The sequence below is a fragment of the Antennarius striatus genome, chromosome 3 (assembly GCF_040054535.1).
Source record: "Antennarius striatus isolate MH-2024 chromosome 3, ASM4005453v1, whole genome shotgun sequence".
Lineage (NCBI taxonomy): Eukaryota > Metazoa > Chordata > Actinopteri > Lophiiformes > Antennariidae > Antennarius > Antennarius striatus.
In genome coordinates, this window is record NC_090778.1 from 11,083,292 (window position 1) to 11,100,281 (window position 16,990).

The 16,990-nt window shown below is 38.7% G+C and overlaps 1 protein-coding gene across 3 annotated transcripts in view; it reads left to right on the top strand.

The window, feature by feature from the left end:
* The first annotated feature begins 8,726 nt into the window (after positions 1-8,726).
* The window catches only part of rusc2 (RUN and SH3 domain containing 2), a 29,451-nt gene continuing 21,187 nt past the window's right edge, over positions 8,727-16,990 (top strand). For all 3 annotated transcript variants that reach the window (XM_068310324.1, XM_068310325.1, XM_068310326.1), the window contains exon 1: positions 8,727-8,852. The gene's annotated coding sequence lies outside the window, so the exon portion shown is untranslated. The remainder of the gene's footprint in view (positions 8,853-16,990) is intronic.

Below are 16,990 nucleotides of genomic sequence, written 5' to 3' on the forward strand. Positions count from 1 at the left end.
TCTGAGATGCAACAAGAACTTGTCTTTACTTCCAGCTTTTGGATCAGAAAAATATCTATCAGCCATAAATATCTAAGTGTATTGTTACAGATTAGTCTAAACACCTAATATCTGAAATTACTCTCCAGACATTTCCAGATTTTTTGTTTTATGCTTGTTCCATATTCAAGTATTTTCTCCACATCTGCCACCCAGAAAGAGTCACCAGTGTCGGATTAGCCGTGTTTGAAATAAATTATAATAAGTTTAAGAAACACCTTTAGACCCTGATATTTTCTTTAACTAAACGTGAATTCTGGAGGACAAGGAACACCTCACACACAAAGAAATTATTAAATTCATTTTGCCTGAAAAGCATCTTTAAGAAGTCAACAAAGACATAATAAACTATGAGCGGCAATAAGTGCTCTAGAAAGACAAAGTCTGAGCTGTCCAAATTGACAAACCACATGTGAACAACATGAATTTAGACCAAATATAGCTTTCTCATTGCCTGATCCATCATCATTATACCTAGAGTGTGAAGTGATGGACTCAGCATGCCTGCTGACACCTGTCTGTGCCAAAACAAAATGTCCTGAGAAAGTCTCATTTAAATATGAAGAAAATTGAAATCTGCCACAAAATCACTCAGTACAGTTTTTTACTCTGAGCAATTCTATCTGCAACAACACGTTACCACTGAGATTATAATGATAGAACTGCTCAGATGAAAATAGTTAATGGAAAGATGGAAGTGTTTAGAACCACATTTATTTATTAGTATGAATTTTAAACAAGTGGGGTGTGACTGAGAATTTCTCACATTATAAAATCAATTATCACAAAATGATCAGGCATAGAGAATCAGTTGTAAATGAGTACAAGGTGAGCACAAGCATTAGATACAAGCCAGTCATCTCTATACACCAGCGGACAGCAAGGGAATCTTGAAGAAGAAACTATTAATCCCCAAGGGGAAATTATTTTTCCACTCAATGTACTGTATAAATGTACATAGAGTGGAAAAATAAGACATAACACACACGGCCTGTAAGCATGCTAATTAGGCAGAGATGGTCGAGTGACGGGCAGCCAGATAGCACCGTAAGAGTAGCTTGTGGGGCGCCTCAGCAGTGCTCAGGAGGTGAACTGGTACGTCTCCAACTTAAGGTTCACACTCCACACTTTCTGGTCCATGATGGTCTTAAATCACTACTTTAGTTTAGTTTAGTTTAGTTTAGTTTATTATTATTTATTTATTTATTTGAAAGGGGACAATGCAATTTCATAAAACACATGATTATACATGGTTAAAAAAGCCAGAATTAGCCAGAAGGCTGGTTTTCATCTGTAATCCCCTGGCCATGATGTATAAAAAGCAATAAAAACAGTAAAATAGTCAAATCAGTAAAATACATCTACAATATAATAAAAAATATACATATTCAAACACTTGCTGTATAATTAAAAGAGAGAAAGCATCACACAAATCAACATAACATTTGATCACAACATCAAAACATCACAACAGGCTTGTCTTAGTGTTGGCAGCAGTAGGTGTCGATAAGCTACATCTTCAAGTTTTTTGTGAAGACCTTGTATGTTGTAAGAAGTTTCCAGTCCCCAAGCCAAGATCTAGTGTACTGAGCTACTCACACCAAAAACTACAGACAAAAAGAAACATGTCAGTTATGGCCATACTTGATCAAAGTACTGTAATTGTGAAATTTTTCGTATGAGTTCGGAACATAAATGAAAAAAATTCTATGATTTGAAACCAACAATGTTTGAATGCCTTGACATTTAAGCCACAATAAAAACAGAGTAAAACTTTAAAAGGCTAATACTGGAGATATTTGGGAGTGTGATGAGGCTGACATGAGCCAAATAATGTGGCAGTCAATGCAATAATTAGAGAGGGGGAGCCCCTAATCAAGTTACCAGAATGACGACATTTAAAACTCGTTTGATTTGTTTTTAATATCCTAAAAACTGCCAATACCTTATTAAATGTCAGTTTCTTTTAAATCTTTGTTGCTTGCAGAGTGAAAATGCAGATTTAGGCCATCTGTTACATACAAAGGTGGGAAATTTCCCCCTGTTGCTTCCATAGTTCACTCACAAAGTCAGCCTCAAGACACCGGTCCATCAACATGTGAGTGGACTAAAACAATTCTAAAGTGTTATGTGAACCAACTGAACTGAAATCCTGAAGTTAGGTGCAGCTTCATTCTGGACTGCAGTGCTGGTAGCTAGAAACCCGGGGGTTGCTGGAGCCTATCTCAGCTGACTTACAGGCGAGAGGCGAGGGACAGTACAAACGCGACGTCAGTGCACTGGAGAGAAGAGTGTGTGGAAAGAACATTACCTTAGAATTTCAGAATGGATGCTGAACCAAAAAGAATATTGAATGCAAACAGAATTGCCTCCGCTGCTTGCACATATATGATCAGAGCTCACCTCCTAAAAATTGGTATGTTCACAGGTATGAGCAGTTGGACACAATCTGTAGAACTTCACAGGTATTATAACAACCCTTTATTTTAAATACTAGTAATTTGTTATTGTTCATGAAATTGAACTCTAAATAGAAAAAAAATACTAAAATCTCAGAAATTATGAGAATTGCCTGTTTTCATCTGGGGAAAGCAAAAATGCATCACTGGCCCAATTATGAATCATAGTACTGAAGCAAAACAGTCACATTTTCAAACACTGCTGTGCTAAAAATGCTATTTGTTTCATGCCAAGTAGTCAAGTCTACAGATAATTAAATATTTGACAAGTATTTGTTTCAAACAAAATCTACCTCATTTGTAGAGTCAGAAATGTTTCTTGGCTAAATTGCACAAAAGCTTAGATTACTGATTGTTTGGATCACAAGAACCACAACGTCCCTTTACAATGACAGGTCATGGCTACCTTCAAGATTTGCTTTCTGAGCTCCAGGGCGTGGATTTTGATGTCAGGTGCTTCCATCTAGTGGCAAATACACAAAAACCAAACTGATTACTTCACTTTCCTGAGAAAGTTACAATTAACAGCACACTAAGAGGCACAAACAGTTAAAGATGCCATCCCCCAAGATGATCATTTACAATCTGGTATATAATTTAAACACCAAAAAAAGTATACAAAATTTAATGGCAAACAAATCAAAATCAAAATAAGTTGTCAAGTTAACTGTTTCAGAATTATAAATTGTGTCACAACAGGGCTGAACATTCCACAAACTGAAATCTTGTCCTAAGATTTCTTTTTATGTTGAATGTTTAACAAATCATTTATATAACAAGGGACATCTAGAAAAGTCCTCGTCACAGGGTGAAACGGGTGTGACTGACAAATGGATATCTACATTTAAATGTAGGGCATTCATAAATGTGCTCCGTTTAGTTTGACCAAGCCAGCATTTTTGTTGTGATGAGGTTTGATTGTAGCTTGGCCTCTTCTAAAAAGTGCTTGATCTTGAAGTATTTAAAGAGAAAAGCAAAAAAAAAAAGGATCTCAAATGCACTATGCCAATCTCCTTGGTTTACTGAAAAGAAATCAAACTAACTTAGTGAACAAAAACAATGTGTAGGTCTTTATGATTCACTGAGAATTGTAGCCTAAATGTTCTCCACTTCTTGAGGTCAAGTGAAGTTCACCATTACTAAAAATTAGAAAGACACAGTTAGCCATCAAGTCCTGAGAACCATGCATAACTCGTAAATTAATAAGATCACAACTTGCCAACCGATCTTATTGAATCTCCTCACCTAGGTCCTGCCTCAGGTGGGCTAACATGATGAAAATCAAAACTTCCCATGGGCCAATTATGTCTTGGTACAACAGGATGGGGCTTATTCTCAACAACAGGAACTGAGAAATGATGCTGTGGTAAATACTCAACACCAGGAACCAGAGGAAGGAGCTTCTGCTCAACTCCAGACACAGAGATATGGCTGGGGGTTGTGGTCTACACTGTGCACCAGGAGCAGGGGCTTGAGGTTGAGACCAGCCACAGAGAGATAGGGCTTGGGCTTACTATTAACACCGGCCACAGGGAGAGGAGACTGAGGCTTGCGCTCAATGCTGGGCACAGTCAGTTCTGGACGGGGCTTGCGCTCAACAACAGGAACTGAGAGATGGGGCTGGGGCTTCTGCCCACTGTGCACCAGGGACTGGGGCATATGTTCAAGGCCAGGCACAGAGTAATGTGGCTTACGCTCAAGGCCAGGCAGAGAAAGATTGGGCTTGGACTTACTATCAACACCGGGCCCAGAGAGGTGGCTGGGGCTTGCACTTAATGCCGGTCACAGTCAGGTGAGGATGAGGCTTACACTGAACGTTGGATGCAGAGAGATTAGGCTGGAGTTTGCCCTCACTGTGCACCATTGGCAGGGGTTTGCGCTCAAGGCTGGGCACAGAGAGCAGTGGATGCGGTTTTCGCTCAATGCCAGGGGGATGGGACTGGGGCTCAACCACAGGAACTGAGAGATGGGGCAAGGGCTTGTGCTCAAAACTGGGCACGGTGAGCTGTGGATGGGGCTTGTGCTCAACATCCAGAACAGAGTTATGAGGCTGGGTCTTGTGGTCAATGCTGAAAACAGAGCGGGGGCTTGTGCTCAATGCCAGGCACAAAGAGAAATGGATGGGCTTTTTGCTCAATGTCGGGCAAAGAGAAATGGGACTGGAGCACAACAAAAGCAAATGGGATATGGGGCAGTGGCTTGCGCTCAACATATGGAACAGAGAAATGGGGCTGGGACTTATGCTCACTGACCACAAGGGTCTGGGGCTTTCAGTCAGTGCCAGGCACAGACAGATGGAACTGGGACTCAACAACAAGAACTGAGAGGTAGTGCAGGGACTTGTTGTCAATGCCAGCAACTGAGCTGTGGATGGAGCTTGCGCTCAACACTGGATATCAGGAGCTGGAGTTTGCCTTCAAGGCTGGGCACAGGCAGTTCTGGATGTGGCTTGGGGTCAAGGCCGGAAATCGAGAAATATGAATGGGGCTTGAACTCAATGCCATGCACCAAGGGAAGGGGCTTGAGCCGAAGGCTGTGCAGTGTGAGCTGGGGCTGAGACTTGTGGTCAATGGCAGGCGCTGTGACCTGTCGATGGGACTTGTGCTCAACGCTGGACACCATGAACTGTGTATGAGCCTTGCGCTCAACAACAGGAACTAAGATGGTGCTGGAGCTTTCTCTTTACATTTGGAACTGAGGTATGCGGCTTGGGTTTGCGCACAATGCCGAGCACTGACAGATGGACACCGGGGTCAAGGGCTGGGGCAGGGACTGGATGTGGTTGCTCCTTTCCTGATCCTCAGGCTTAAGTTGATTATTGGTAACTGTTGAATAATCACAAAACAAATATACTTACTCTACTCATACAACCCCAAGGTATATATTTCCCAAGACCAGCAGTTTCAATATACCGTAGTTTTGCAGTTCCATTATTATTGTGGTTGTTTGTGTGGTTGTTCATGTGTCAATATAATTTGTTGTCTTACGTTTCATCACTGCAGGGAGCTCTCCAGTAAAAACCAGCCATAGAGGCAGGACACTGTACAAAACATGATTATGTACTGTATTGTCAATTTATTGCGTGCACCAAAAAAATGCTTTAAATTTACCGAGGAAAAAGTGTCATCATGGCCTCAGCCAGAAATCTTGTCAGATGAACAGATGTGTGAGTGGAAACCAGCAGAGTTGTGATAAGAGAAAGTCCCACGCGACTCTTTAAAAAAGTTACTGGAAACAGTTGGAAGTGATTAGAATCAGTCATGATACACGGGTGGTCCAAATAAATCCTCATTTAAAATCCTGCACAGCATTCATTTTGCTTCACATTCACAAATTTTAAAGAGACATGTTTCCTTTTGCTTAGGTTGATAGTTGGAATTTTAATTAAATTTATTTTATATAAAGGCAACTGATGTGCCCATATGGTGATGAGCACTAAACTGATTGGCAGTCGATTTAGAATTATTTTAAATTTTAAAAAGCTAGTGCCAAGGACTAAAGTAAATTCCTCTATCTGAAGACAAATTAGCATTAAATGTTGAATCCATTGAGTGTGAAAGTCAGTGTCTGTAGATAAAATGAAAGAAACAGAAGATGCAGTCTGCCTGACTCATCAAGCTGTTTGACTTCAGAGATGAGTAACTCCTCCATGAGGAGTTGCTGACATTAACATAAACTTTAAAAGAATACTAATTTTTTGGGGGGTAAATATTAAGGATACAAAAAAAAAATCCTAAAAAATGATCAACAAGGCTACTTTCAAAAGGTATGATCAAGTTTTCAGATGGTGTAAACAACAAATTTGATCAAACCCTTTAAAGATCAAACGATGGACTACTCATGTCAGTGGCACAATATGGTCACTTCTAAAACCCAGCAGTCCTCCCCTGATTTAACTCTTCACTCTTTCTATAAACAAAGCAACAATTAAAAAAAAAACACGTTTTAGGCAGTCTTCTTTGACTTTCAGTAATTATGCCTGAACTGATTAGTTTATTTTCATGACAGTGGTTCAGTTGAGGAAATAAAGAGGATAATTACATCTTTGATAGCAGAAATATCGGGCGTAAAAAGACTGGTTGAAAAATTCCACTTTGTTGGCTCCACAGTCGAACCAGCAGATGGCGACAAGCTACGGGTCATGTGTTGAGTTCATCGCGCCTGACAAAATTTGATTCCCCACTGACAACTTTTAAGATGTTATAAATTCAGATTAGAAAGGAAATTATCTCATCTATTAATTGAAAATGTACAATCTTCTTCTTTTCCTTTCGGCTTTTCCCTTCAGAGGTCGCCACAGCGAATCAATTTCCTCCGTACAATAAGTCCTTAAATTCCTCGAATTATTATTAGTTCTATAAAAGGAGTCAGTGGATTTCAGTGATACAGGTCATTTCAATGATATTTCTCTTGGCCTGAATTCACAAAGCTAAAAGCAGCCCATGCAGTCCTCTTCATTATTTCATACGGTTGGATTTGTCCGATTAAAACAAAAATAAATTCTCTAAATTTTGATGTGTCATGTAATTGATAGATAAAATCACTCCCCCCCAAACCGATCTGACTAAATGACTACTTTGATAACAAATTCTCTAATCTTGTGAAATTGTAAGTCATAATTAATATAAATTTTAGTTTTCATATAAGAGCATGATATATTTCTATATAAATAGTTAATATTTATATAAAAATATTATATATAAAGTAATGCCGGTTGATGTAACTGGCGTTACTTTATGTTCTCAATTTGTTTATAATTATCTTTACTACTGATTTATGACATGTAACAATACAGCAAAGAGGGTACACCCACAAGGGAAATAATTGTTTCATGACAATTTAATCAAGAGTCTAAATATATGACTATATGATGAACTGAATAGTACATAGATTACTAAGTCTAATGTATTATTTTTGACCATGTGCAATTTTTTAAAATATCATATTTAGTCTTGGGTCTTGCTCAAAATAAAATATTATCAGCCATTTGTTCTTCTGTATTAATACAATAGTCATCTTGGGCAATATCACATGTACAGATGCTGATAAGAAGTGATTTAAGACATTACAGTAGATCACATGTGTGTGTGAGAGAGAGTGTGTGTGTGTATATATATATGTGTATTCATATACAATATATAGATTAGAACAGCTATATGTATATACAGTATACATTATACTGTATGTGTGTGTATATAGACTGTACATATATACTGTATATAATATACTGCATATATACAGTGTATATATACATATAATATGTACAGTATATATATATATATATTCTGTATGTGTATATATACTGTATATACAGTGTATATATACATATGTATACATACTGTATATGTGTATATGTACTGTATATGTGCATATGCAGTAAACTGTATATGTATATCTACATGAGGAAAAACACGCTTCTAAGGAATATTAGGTCATGTTGGCCCGTAGTGTCTGAGGTCATTTCAGCTGAAAGGTCCGATTTGGGAGGTAAGCAAAAGCCTGATAATAGGGTGGATCCAGACGTGTAGAGACTGGTGAGATCCGAAAGTCAGTGAAGATCTTACAAGATACCAATCCTATAACTGTTGTCTTCTCCTTTTAGCGAGTGTGTTTTAAATGTTCTAGGTTGTTTGAACCTGACAGTGTTGGCACACCCAGGGTGAACCCAGGGTGCAGGACCAATTCTCCATCTGAACCCTGTAATTTCGTTATACCATCTGTATGCTAATGACAAATGAAGATCTTTAATGTGAATCTTAATCAGTATATGTATATACAATATATACTGTATGTATATACTGTATATGTATGTATGTGTATATACTGTACTGTACATGTATGTATCAATATGTGTGTGTATATTTATGTGTATATATATGTATATGTGTATATATGCATGTGTATACTTTATGTGTATGTATTTTTTTTACATAATATGTATATATGTAATATGTTCGTATATGTATTATGCAAATATAATATACATTTTATACATGTGTATATAATGTATGTACTGCATACGTTATACATACATACATTATACATACATTATAATTACGTTACATTATATGTCATATACATATATATTATATATAATAAGTATTTATAAATGTATGTGTGTATAAATAATATTACGTCCCACCCTGGGTTAGATAATCCAGTGTGGGACCGGGCGGTGACCTCAGGGTGACGTAGGACGTCGCGCTCAGCCCCGCCCATCCTCCTGCGATGCGCCGCTGCTGTCCGCCCTGCAGTCTCACTCAGAAAAAAATACGCCAGGGACTAGCAGCTACCGTCTATAGCAGCGTCTGCTGTGGATCTTATCCGAACCCAATGCCGACCTACTGCGCCACGGTGAGTTAATTTTTGTTTTAGTGAAGCTGTTGGATAGATTGTGGGTGAGAACTGAAAGGAGCGAAAAAGAGAAAAGGTTTATTCGGCATCATCGCGTCCAAGGCTGAAAAAAGATGCGTGGTCGGTCATAACAAGAAAGACTCCTCGGCGTTCAGACGATATTTTACAATTATCATTTTATGGATGTGAGAGGGGCTTGTCTTTTTTATTGTACGTTTCAAAGGAAATATGATGTTGGCTTGGTTTGTGGTGTTCGGTTTTTTTTTTGTTTTTTTCCATGGCACAAAGGCAGCGTCAACATGGAATGGGCACACGCCGTTGGTACTTTAGCATTTCTGTGCAGTAAACGGACACTGGAATCACAAATACACGCATAATGTTTTCACTACAGAGGTGGTGCTTCAGCATTGTCACAACAACGGCCCTGCCATCATAACTGACCCAACATAGAGCTACAAGCAGCGGTACGAGGCGTCAAGCGTAACGCAGCGCGGAGGAACGACTTCCGGTTACAGTTAGCAAAATAAAGCGCTGGTCGTTTTGTAAACGGGCTGAACGAAATTGATCGATTAGGAAGGTATGATAGTTTTCATTTGCCATAGACAGCCACTTGACTCATAAGAAAGCATTAATTTATTTATTGTGTAGAGAGCATAAACACTGATAAAACGAACTTTGTAAAGATGAACAACATGAGAGTCAGTAACTTACACTTTAAAATGATGCGTAAATAAAACAGCCAAACGAGCAGAAAAATCTTAAAATAAGGCAGTCAAACCCAAAAGGGAGACACTGATATTAATGTAATTACATCTAGTGAATCTATTTGTTTAGTATGGCTACCGTTCATAGGCAGTTTGCTGGTCAGATCCTATGCTATCAGATCCTATCCTGTGATATTTTTTTTTTGTATTGCGAACACACCCAGGCTTTTAGTATGAAGGCAAACCGGATGTACTCGTAATGAATTCTGGTACTTGTGTGCATTTTGCTGTCTGGCGGTACACAACATGCAAGGTGGGGATGCAGATTGATTTACAGAACTGGCCTAAACTGAACTAACAGGGCCGTGTCAGACCAGCATTAATGTGAACGTTAATACGATTGGACATGAAATATCCTCTGTTATCATTACGATCAAAAATATTCCTTCAGATATATTTGTCAGTGTCCAGTTGTGATCTGTCAGTGGCGTATTTTGTATGCGGTGATGTTTTTGTTGGTGATGGTTGTGTCGTATTTTCTACCTCCCATACAATCATGTTTATAAAATGAGTGATTATAAGGATATAATTTCTCTTATATTTTATAAATCATTACACAATATACTTGTCACCACATGTTTTCTTAGTTAACTGATCTAAAAACGATGAGGCTTCATGAGTGGGTTCATCCATCCATCCATCCATCCATTCTCTTCCGCTTATCCGGGGTCGGGCAGCAGCTTAAGCAGGGAAGCCCAGACTTCCCTCTCCTTAGCCACTTCGTCCAGCTCCTCCGGGAGAATCCCAAGGCGTTCCCAGGCCAGCTTATATTTTTCTGGCTTCATGTATTATTTTCTGGGTTTTAAGGCATAACTCAACAGAGAAAATGTTTTCAGCTCCACTAATGCGCCCTTCAAGAGGATGTTTGCATCTGGAGAGTTAGGCCTGATATTCCTACCATCAGACGAGAAGGTGTTCCAATCTAGAGCTGAACAAAGACGGATTTTTGAGAGATTTCTTTGCTCCTCTGTCTGTAGCCAGCGAGGTACATCTCTCATTCACTCAGGGAATGGCCAGAATCTCCAGGAGATATTTATGTAGTTATTGTGGTCGGGAAGTACTTGGTGTTTATCAAAAGTAAGAGGATTCATTCTAAGGTGTGAACTTAAAATAGAGGAACAAATATTAATGATACCTCTTTTCTCCACGATCACAGCTTCCTCCAGACTCAAATTCTGCTCCTTGTTGTTAGACCCAAAGCCAAAAAATCTGTCAAACTGGCAAAGCAGCATCTCATTTCTTGCCATGTAAGAAAAGAATGTCTGTCTGCTAAAGTCAAATGTATGCTCAGCTCAACAATATCAGTTTAAATCCTAAAATTCAAATCAAGAAACATTTAATGATGACACACTGGAAACAAATTGCCACAAAATATTCTTTATTAACTGTAAATACAATGTATTGTTAAAATTGAACTAAAAAGAGAGTTGCAAATAATTTCAAAAGTAGGTCATTGGTAGAAGGACAGTAAAAACGTTGCATCATAATATTACCATACAGTTCAAATCTTACCACAAAAATCTGTTTCAGAAAGAAACCCAGAGAAATGTGACATAAATGAACAAAAGATTAATTTTAGAATGACTGAAGTCAACAAAGGGTCCAAAGGCTTGAAACAGGTTTCAAAGTCACAATTTATTAGATTTTGGACATTTTGTTGGGCAAATGGAAAATGGAAGATTTTAAAATACATTTGGAGCTTCATTATTTTCACTGACATTCTGTAAACATTCTGCAAGGACTAGCTGAACATAAATGAGTGATTGCAGCTCTTCTGTGCAGCACAACACTAATATTTATCATAATGTTATTTTTTTGTTTTTTATGAGATTTTTTTTGTGTAGAATAAAAAAAATAAACAAATGATGTTTATTTCACCAACTCAAAGAGCTCAAGTTGTTGTATGTACTGATATTGTTCATTTTGCCCGCTGTCTAACCCAGTGACTTTACAGATCCTCCCAGTTAAGACGTTTGATTCATGCCATTTTTTCTTAATCAACACCTGAGCATGAAAATGATTGTTAGGTTTTTGTTGCTCAGCAGTAGCTTTATCAATTTTTTGTGAATGTTATTTACATTAATGTATCTTCAAAACCTAACCATCACAGCAGAACCAAATCAAAGCCTTGATGTCGTCATCATGCAGAAGTTTATTGACTGTAACAGATTGACTATGGCAGCAACAGGCCTGCTCTCAGTGCTCAGCTGCTCCTGGAATGCATCTCTCATGCGTTATGTGTGCTGGGTTATGTAACCGAGGGCCTGTGAAGGCCGGATAGTTCCATTGTGTGTCTTTGATATTTGTTGGTGCATATTTTTGTTTAATGTCTCGTAGAAAAATCTCTGAACTGATTTACAAAAACATAGTCTTTAGATAAACTCCTTTTTCTTGTTTGTGATCAAGTTTTTTTTATTTTAATTCTTTTTCGATTTTATATACTAATTTGATCCCCGAAGGGTAATGAAGAAAGCACACTCTAGTTCAAATGCATGCATGTATGTTAGTGAGTATAAGCACCTGTAGCACATGCACACAAGGGGGCCTGTAGGCATGCAAGGGGAGGTAGAGTGGCAGGCAGCTCCTTCATGGTGCGCCCCTCATAAGCAATTTGTAAAGGTGGGCGGTGCCTTGCTCAAGGGTGCCTCGGCAGTGCTCCGGAGGTGAACTGACACCTCCCACTGTCAGGTCATTTCTGGGTAATTTTGGGCGTGAGCGGGAATCGAACTGCCGATCTTGAATCATAGAAAGACCTGATCTGCACGCGTGCCGCGTGCTCTACAACTGAGCCACTGCCGCCCCAGTTTCCCTACATAGACTGCACAGTTACTTAATGAACACACAAAGACATTGGTTGGCTTGATTGTTCTAAAGGCTGAAAGTTTACATTTAAGCAACACAATTATCTTGATGACCCTAAATACATATTTTGTCTCCACTCTGCCCTTCACACTCTAAAAACAAGCAAACCCTGCAGCTTTGTTTGACAGAAACATCTGATCTCCACTGATTGTGATGCTGTGAATATCTGCAGGTGTCAAATATTTAAGTGCCTTACTAAATAAAAGTTATGTGCAGGTTTGAAAAGATGTTTCAATGAAAAAGGCAGAACTGATATATTTCTCCTGATCTAAAGTCATTTGAGTTGCTTTCATTTTGCTTTAAATTTGTATTTCAAAGTTAGTGTGACCAGATTTAAGTGGGTTTACCTCTTTGGATTCTTGACACAGAAAATCAGGTTGAGTGTATGACAGTTTGTAGTGTAATAAACCGATTTGAAAGTGCAGAGCACTCAAAAAATGTTTTAAAACAGCAGATCTTGTTCAGACAGCGCTCACACACTCGACACTCAAACCTCACATGAACAGTTTTATCCCCCTGTTGTGTCGTCTGTGCACAACCTGCATGTGATGCTGAGGCAGTGTTTGTCAGAGCACTTGTAAGACTGTCACCATCATGACATGTTAGCTGATGAATAATTTTTGCTCGTTTGATTAGACTATACCATTTTGGACTAGTTTAATGACAGAAGCTTCAGTCACAGACCTGAGGCTGCAGCCATTAGTTTAAATAGTTTTGTTGGCTATCCTTGTTCTAAAAAAATTGGCAAATGACCTCGTCTATGTTATCTGTGTTACTATCTTCATTAAAGCAAAATTGTTCCAGTTGCATTTGGCTTTGACACAAACTAATCCATGTTGTTCATGACGGGAGGCAACATGAGGCTCACGTCTGAGCATCACAATCCTGATTACATCCCGCTTCAAAGCGGTGATGCATTGCAATTGTCAGTGTTCGTGTGTTCGTCCGTCCATTCGTCCGTTCGTCCATCTATTGGTCCACCAAATATCTTCGCAACCGTTTTAGATAGATGAAACAAAAAGGACATTACTCAGGCAGCAAAGGGGATGAAAATGTGATGATGCCCTCGACCTTGAGAAAAGTAGGTCATGGTCAAATTTCAACTTTTGTACACTCAGGAACCAGATAAGATAGAAAGATGAGGGAGAAGGCCAGTGTTAGACCATAGATTAAAGCTAGTGCTTTGATCAATGAAAGTAGGTCAGAGAACTAGCTGTGAACTATGCAAGTAGGTCAGGGTAAAAATTTTAATTCAGGGGTGTCGTGGGATGTTGCAGTCTCTGCCTGCATTTTTGTTTTTTGATGTTATGCACTTATCTATAATAAAGAATGCCTCTCAGCCGATATCTCTATAATCACATAGTCACCTCAAAAATCCAGTTACAAATCCAGTTGTGGGCTTTTTTTAATACGGTGTTATGTTTGACAAAGTACTTGTTCTAATAACTCAGTGATATCTATAAAAATTCACAATGGCTATTTATCATGACATTCTACTGCTTATACTAATGTTTTACTTTCTTACTTTATACATTTTTTTGTGTTTCTACTTCCTTGTTTCCAGATAACGACATTTCTGTCACGTTATTCTATGTCAGGGACGAGGTCAGAATTTGTCTCTGAAAGAAGAAATGTGTGGGGCAGATGTGGCACTTAGTTATTTAATAGACAGATTGAATGTTCTATTCAGTTATTATTCAGAAACTCTGCATCCATCTGTAGTCCTCCTTGGCTTGGGTTTCGTACAGCAGCATAGGAGCAGAGACAGAAGATAGATGGAAGGAGGGAGTTAGATAACAGAGGTAGAAGTGTGCAAACCAGAGCTGTATACCACTGCATTGTCCACAGAACAATGAAAGAATGGAGGAGATGAGTGTGAAGCACTGATTGGAGGAATACAGGAAAGAGGATGAAAGGAGTTTGGAGACGAAGAGAAATAAGAGAAATTGGTGAAGAGCAATGTTAGAACAGAGAGGGATGGAATGGTTCCCGTTAGACTGCAGCTTAGACTTCAGTCCCATGACGCTTTGTTTCAACATGGCAGTAATCGACTCGTCTACATTTCTCCTGACACTGCCTGTCAGCAGTGGTGCTGCATCTGCCTGCGTTACGCAAGAGTGTCTAAGCTCCTCAGGCAGAGAAATAGGTGAGAAGGAACTGCCTCTAAGCCTGTGAGGACGCTGGGATCAAGGTCATGACTTCATCTTTAGCGCGCTGAGAACATCGTTGGTTCAAAGGATTGACTCATGTATTAGCCACACTCATGCAGACAGGCTTGACAAGTGTGCACAGGGTGTGCTCACTTGTGTTTTGGTTTTAAATGAAGCAGAATATTTGACACGGAACCAAAGGATGTAAAACAAGAAGCTACTGGATGAGGTCACAATCTGATGCATTTATGAAGACACAGGGACTCAAATCAGCACCAGGTACTCGAATGGTAGTTCACATCCAGTTTTTGGTTTATAGTCCATACAGCATTCATATTTTTTAAATTTATTTTATTGATTATGTCTGTCCAATCGCACTAGAGTTCGTGTGGAAGTGGACCGAGACCAATCAGCATTTTATTTACCTTACACGGCTACAATAGAAATTATTTTAGTAAATATTGATGCCTGTTGTCTTCAGCAGTGACATAAATCTATGTCATAGTCATTTCAAAGTTTAGGTCAGGAGCGTTTACGTCGGTGATTGATTTTTTGATAATTTTAGTGAGTAATCATTTAGTCTGTACAGCATAAAAATATTGATTGCAATGAACGCAGCTTTTGTGTTACTTACTCAAGCAAACCCAGATTGTCAGGATGTCAGGTGCGCCATAGAGCTCAGATTATAATAAATATGATCTCTTCAGCTTCAGCAGGGATGGCTTGTATAGCTGACCTAGACGTTTGAACTGAACTGTTGAGGGTGCAAGCATTTACATGAAATGATTGATAAGGCTTCATATTTCACTGTCGATGACTAACAACCAGTGTTCCTTCGGTTCACAATTTTTTTTAGTGAGCCACAGACAGTTATGTAAGACAACCCCAAAATCTATGACTACCAAGTTCGTTAATGTCACCTTTCAACATTTTTTTTTCGAAATGGGTTTTCAACATTTTCTACACTAAAATAAACAGTAAAACAAACAGATATGATTTTTTTTTAAAAAATCTTTCAGAATCATGCTCTGCACCTGTAGCAATAACAAAGTTAGCAGATGACTTTTTTGTTCTAAATATACAGGAAATGAGGCCTGAAGGATGAAGGATTGTATCTTGATTTTACTTATTTCCCTCAGCTTTAAAAATCAGGCAAATGTTAGCGCCGTTGTTCAACTGAGACAGTGTTGTTTTTGTCTGTTCCCTCTGTGATTGTGGACATCATACATCACTGTTGCTCCCTCCTCTTGTCTCAAGCCGGGGTGTGTCTACATCCAATTGCCCCCTCACGACCTCAGACTTATTCCTGGAAGTAAAGCCCTCATATTAATAGAGAGAGGATGTCCTTTGTTCAAACTCTGCTTTCCGTGTCCCAACAGTGTATTTTTGTGTATTTCTAAGAGTTTCTTACGAGTGGGTTGGTTAAACATCCTACTCTCAAAGATGTTGGGATCCAATAATGTAGACTTAATCGGCTTTTACGAGCAGTCATTTAGCAGGGATGCAATCTCCTGCTTTTCTCTTTTCATTGCCCTTGTTCTGTTTGAATAGTGAATAGACAAAGTAATCTGAAGCTGAATGACACTAAAGAATGTGTCTCTTTCCTTCTCTGTCTTGCAATTAGACTTTGAAAGACATCATAAAACTTCCAGTTGAAAATACCAGTAAACCAAGTAGATAAATTCAACTCCTGTTCCAGGAGGAGAACGTGACCTTTAAATGTTTGTCTGTAAAAGACGGAGGTTGTTTCTTTAAGCCAACGGTGAAAGTTTGGAAACAAACGATTCACTGAAATGTCCCGTTTTCCTGTTGGTTTACCACAAGTGGTTTAATGTTCCAAATTGGATCCATAATCCTAACCTGACAGCAAAGATCACTTATTTATCCATCCATCAGGCACATGAGCAACATTACAATTACTTTAGTTCTCTGGTTTGGTCTTCACCATCTCCCAATTCAAATGTTTGATTTTTTAGCTCAGAAATGTTCCAGTGTCTTTAGCAGTCAGTCAATTATTCTGTCTATTGAGGTATAGTCAGGAAAATCCTAAAGAAACAAGACAAATTGCCACTTTTCCTGTTGAATGGTGTGGTAGTGTCTACATACATGAAGGCTTGGTTCTGGTATTATCTTAGTAATTTTCTATTTCAGGGATGCTTCTGGCAGCCAGTGATTCTGAAGACGATTAGTTGGTTGTTTTCCCTGATTCTCAAACACTGCACTGCCAAACTGGGAATTAAACTTAGCTTTATCTGTTACTTTGCAGTGGATGGGAACCGGTTTATTTTTCAAGGCTTCTTCTTGGAGATAAAACTAATGAAAAAGTAACGTATCTACAATGAATTTCAGTCGTTTTTCTTTT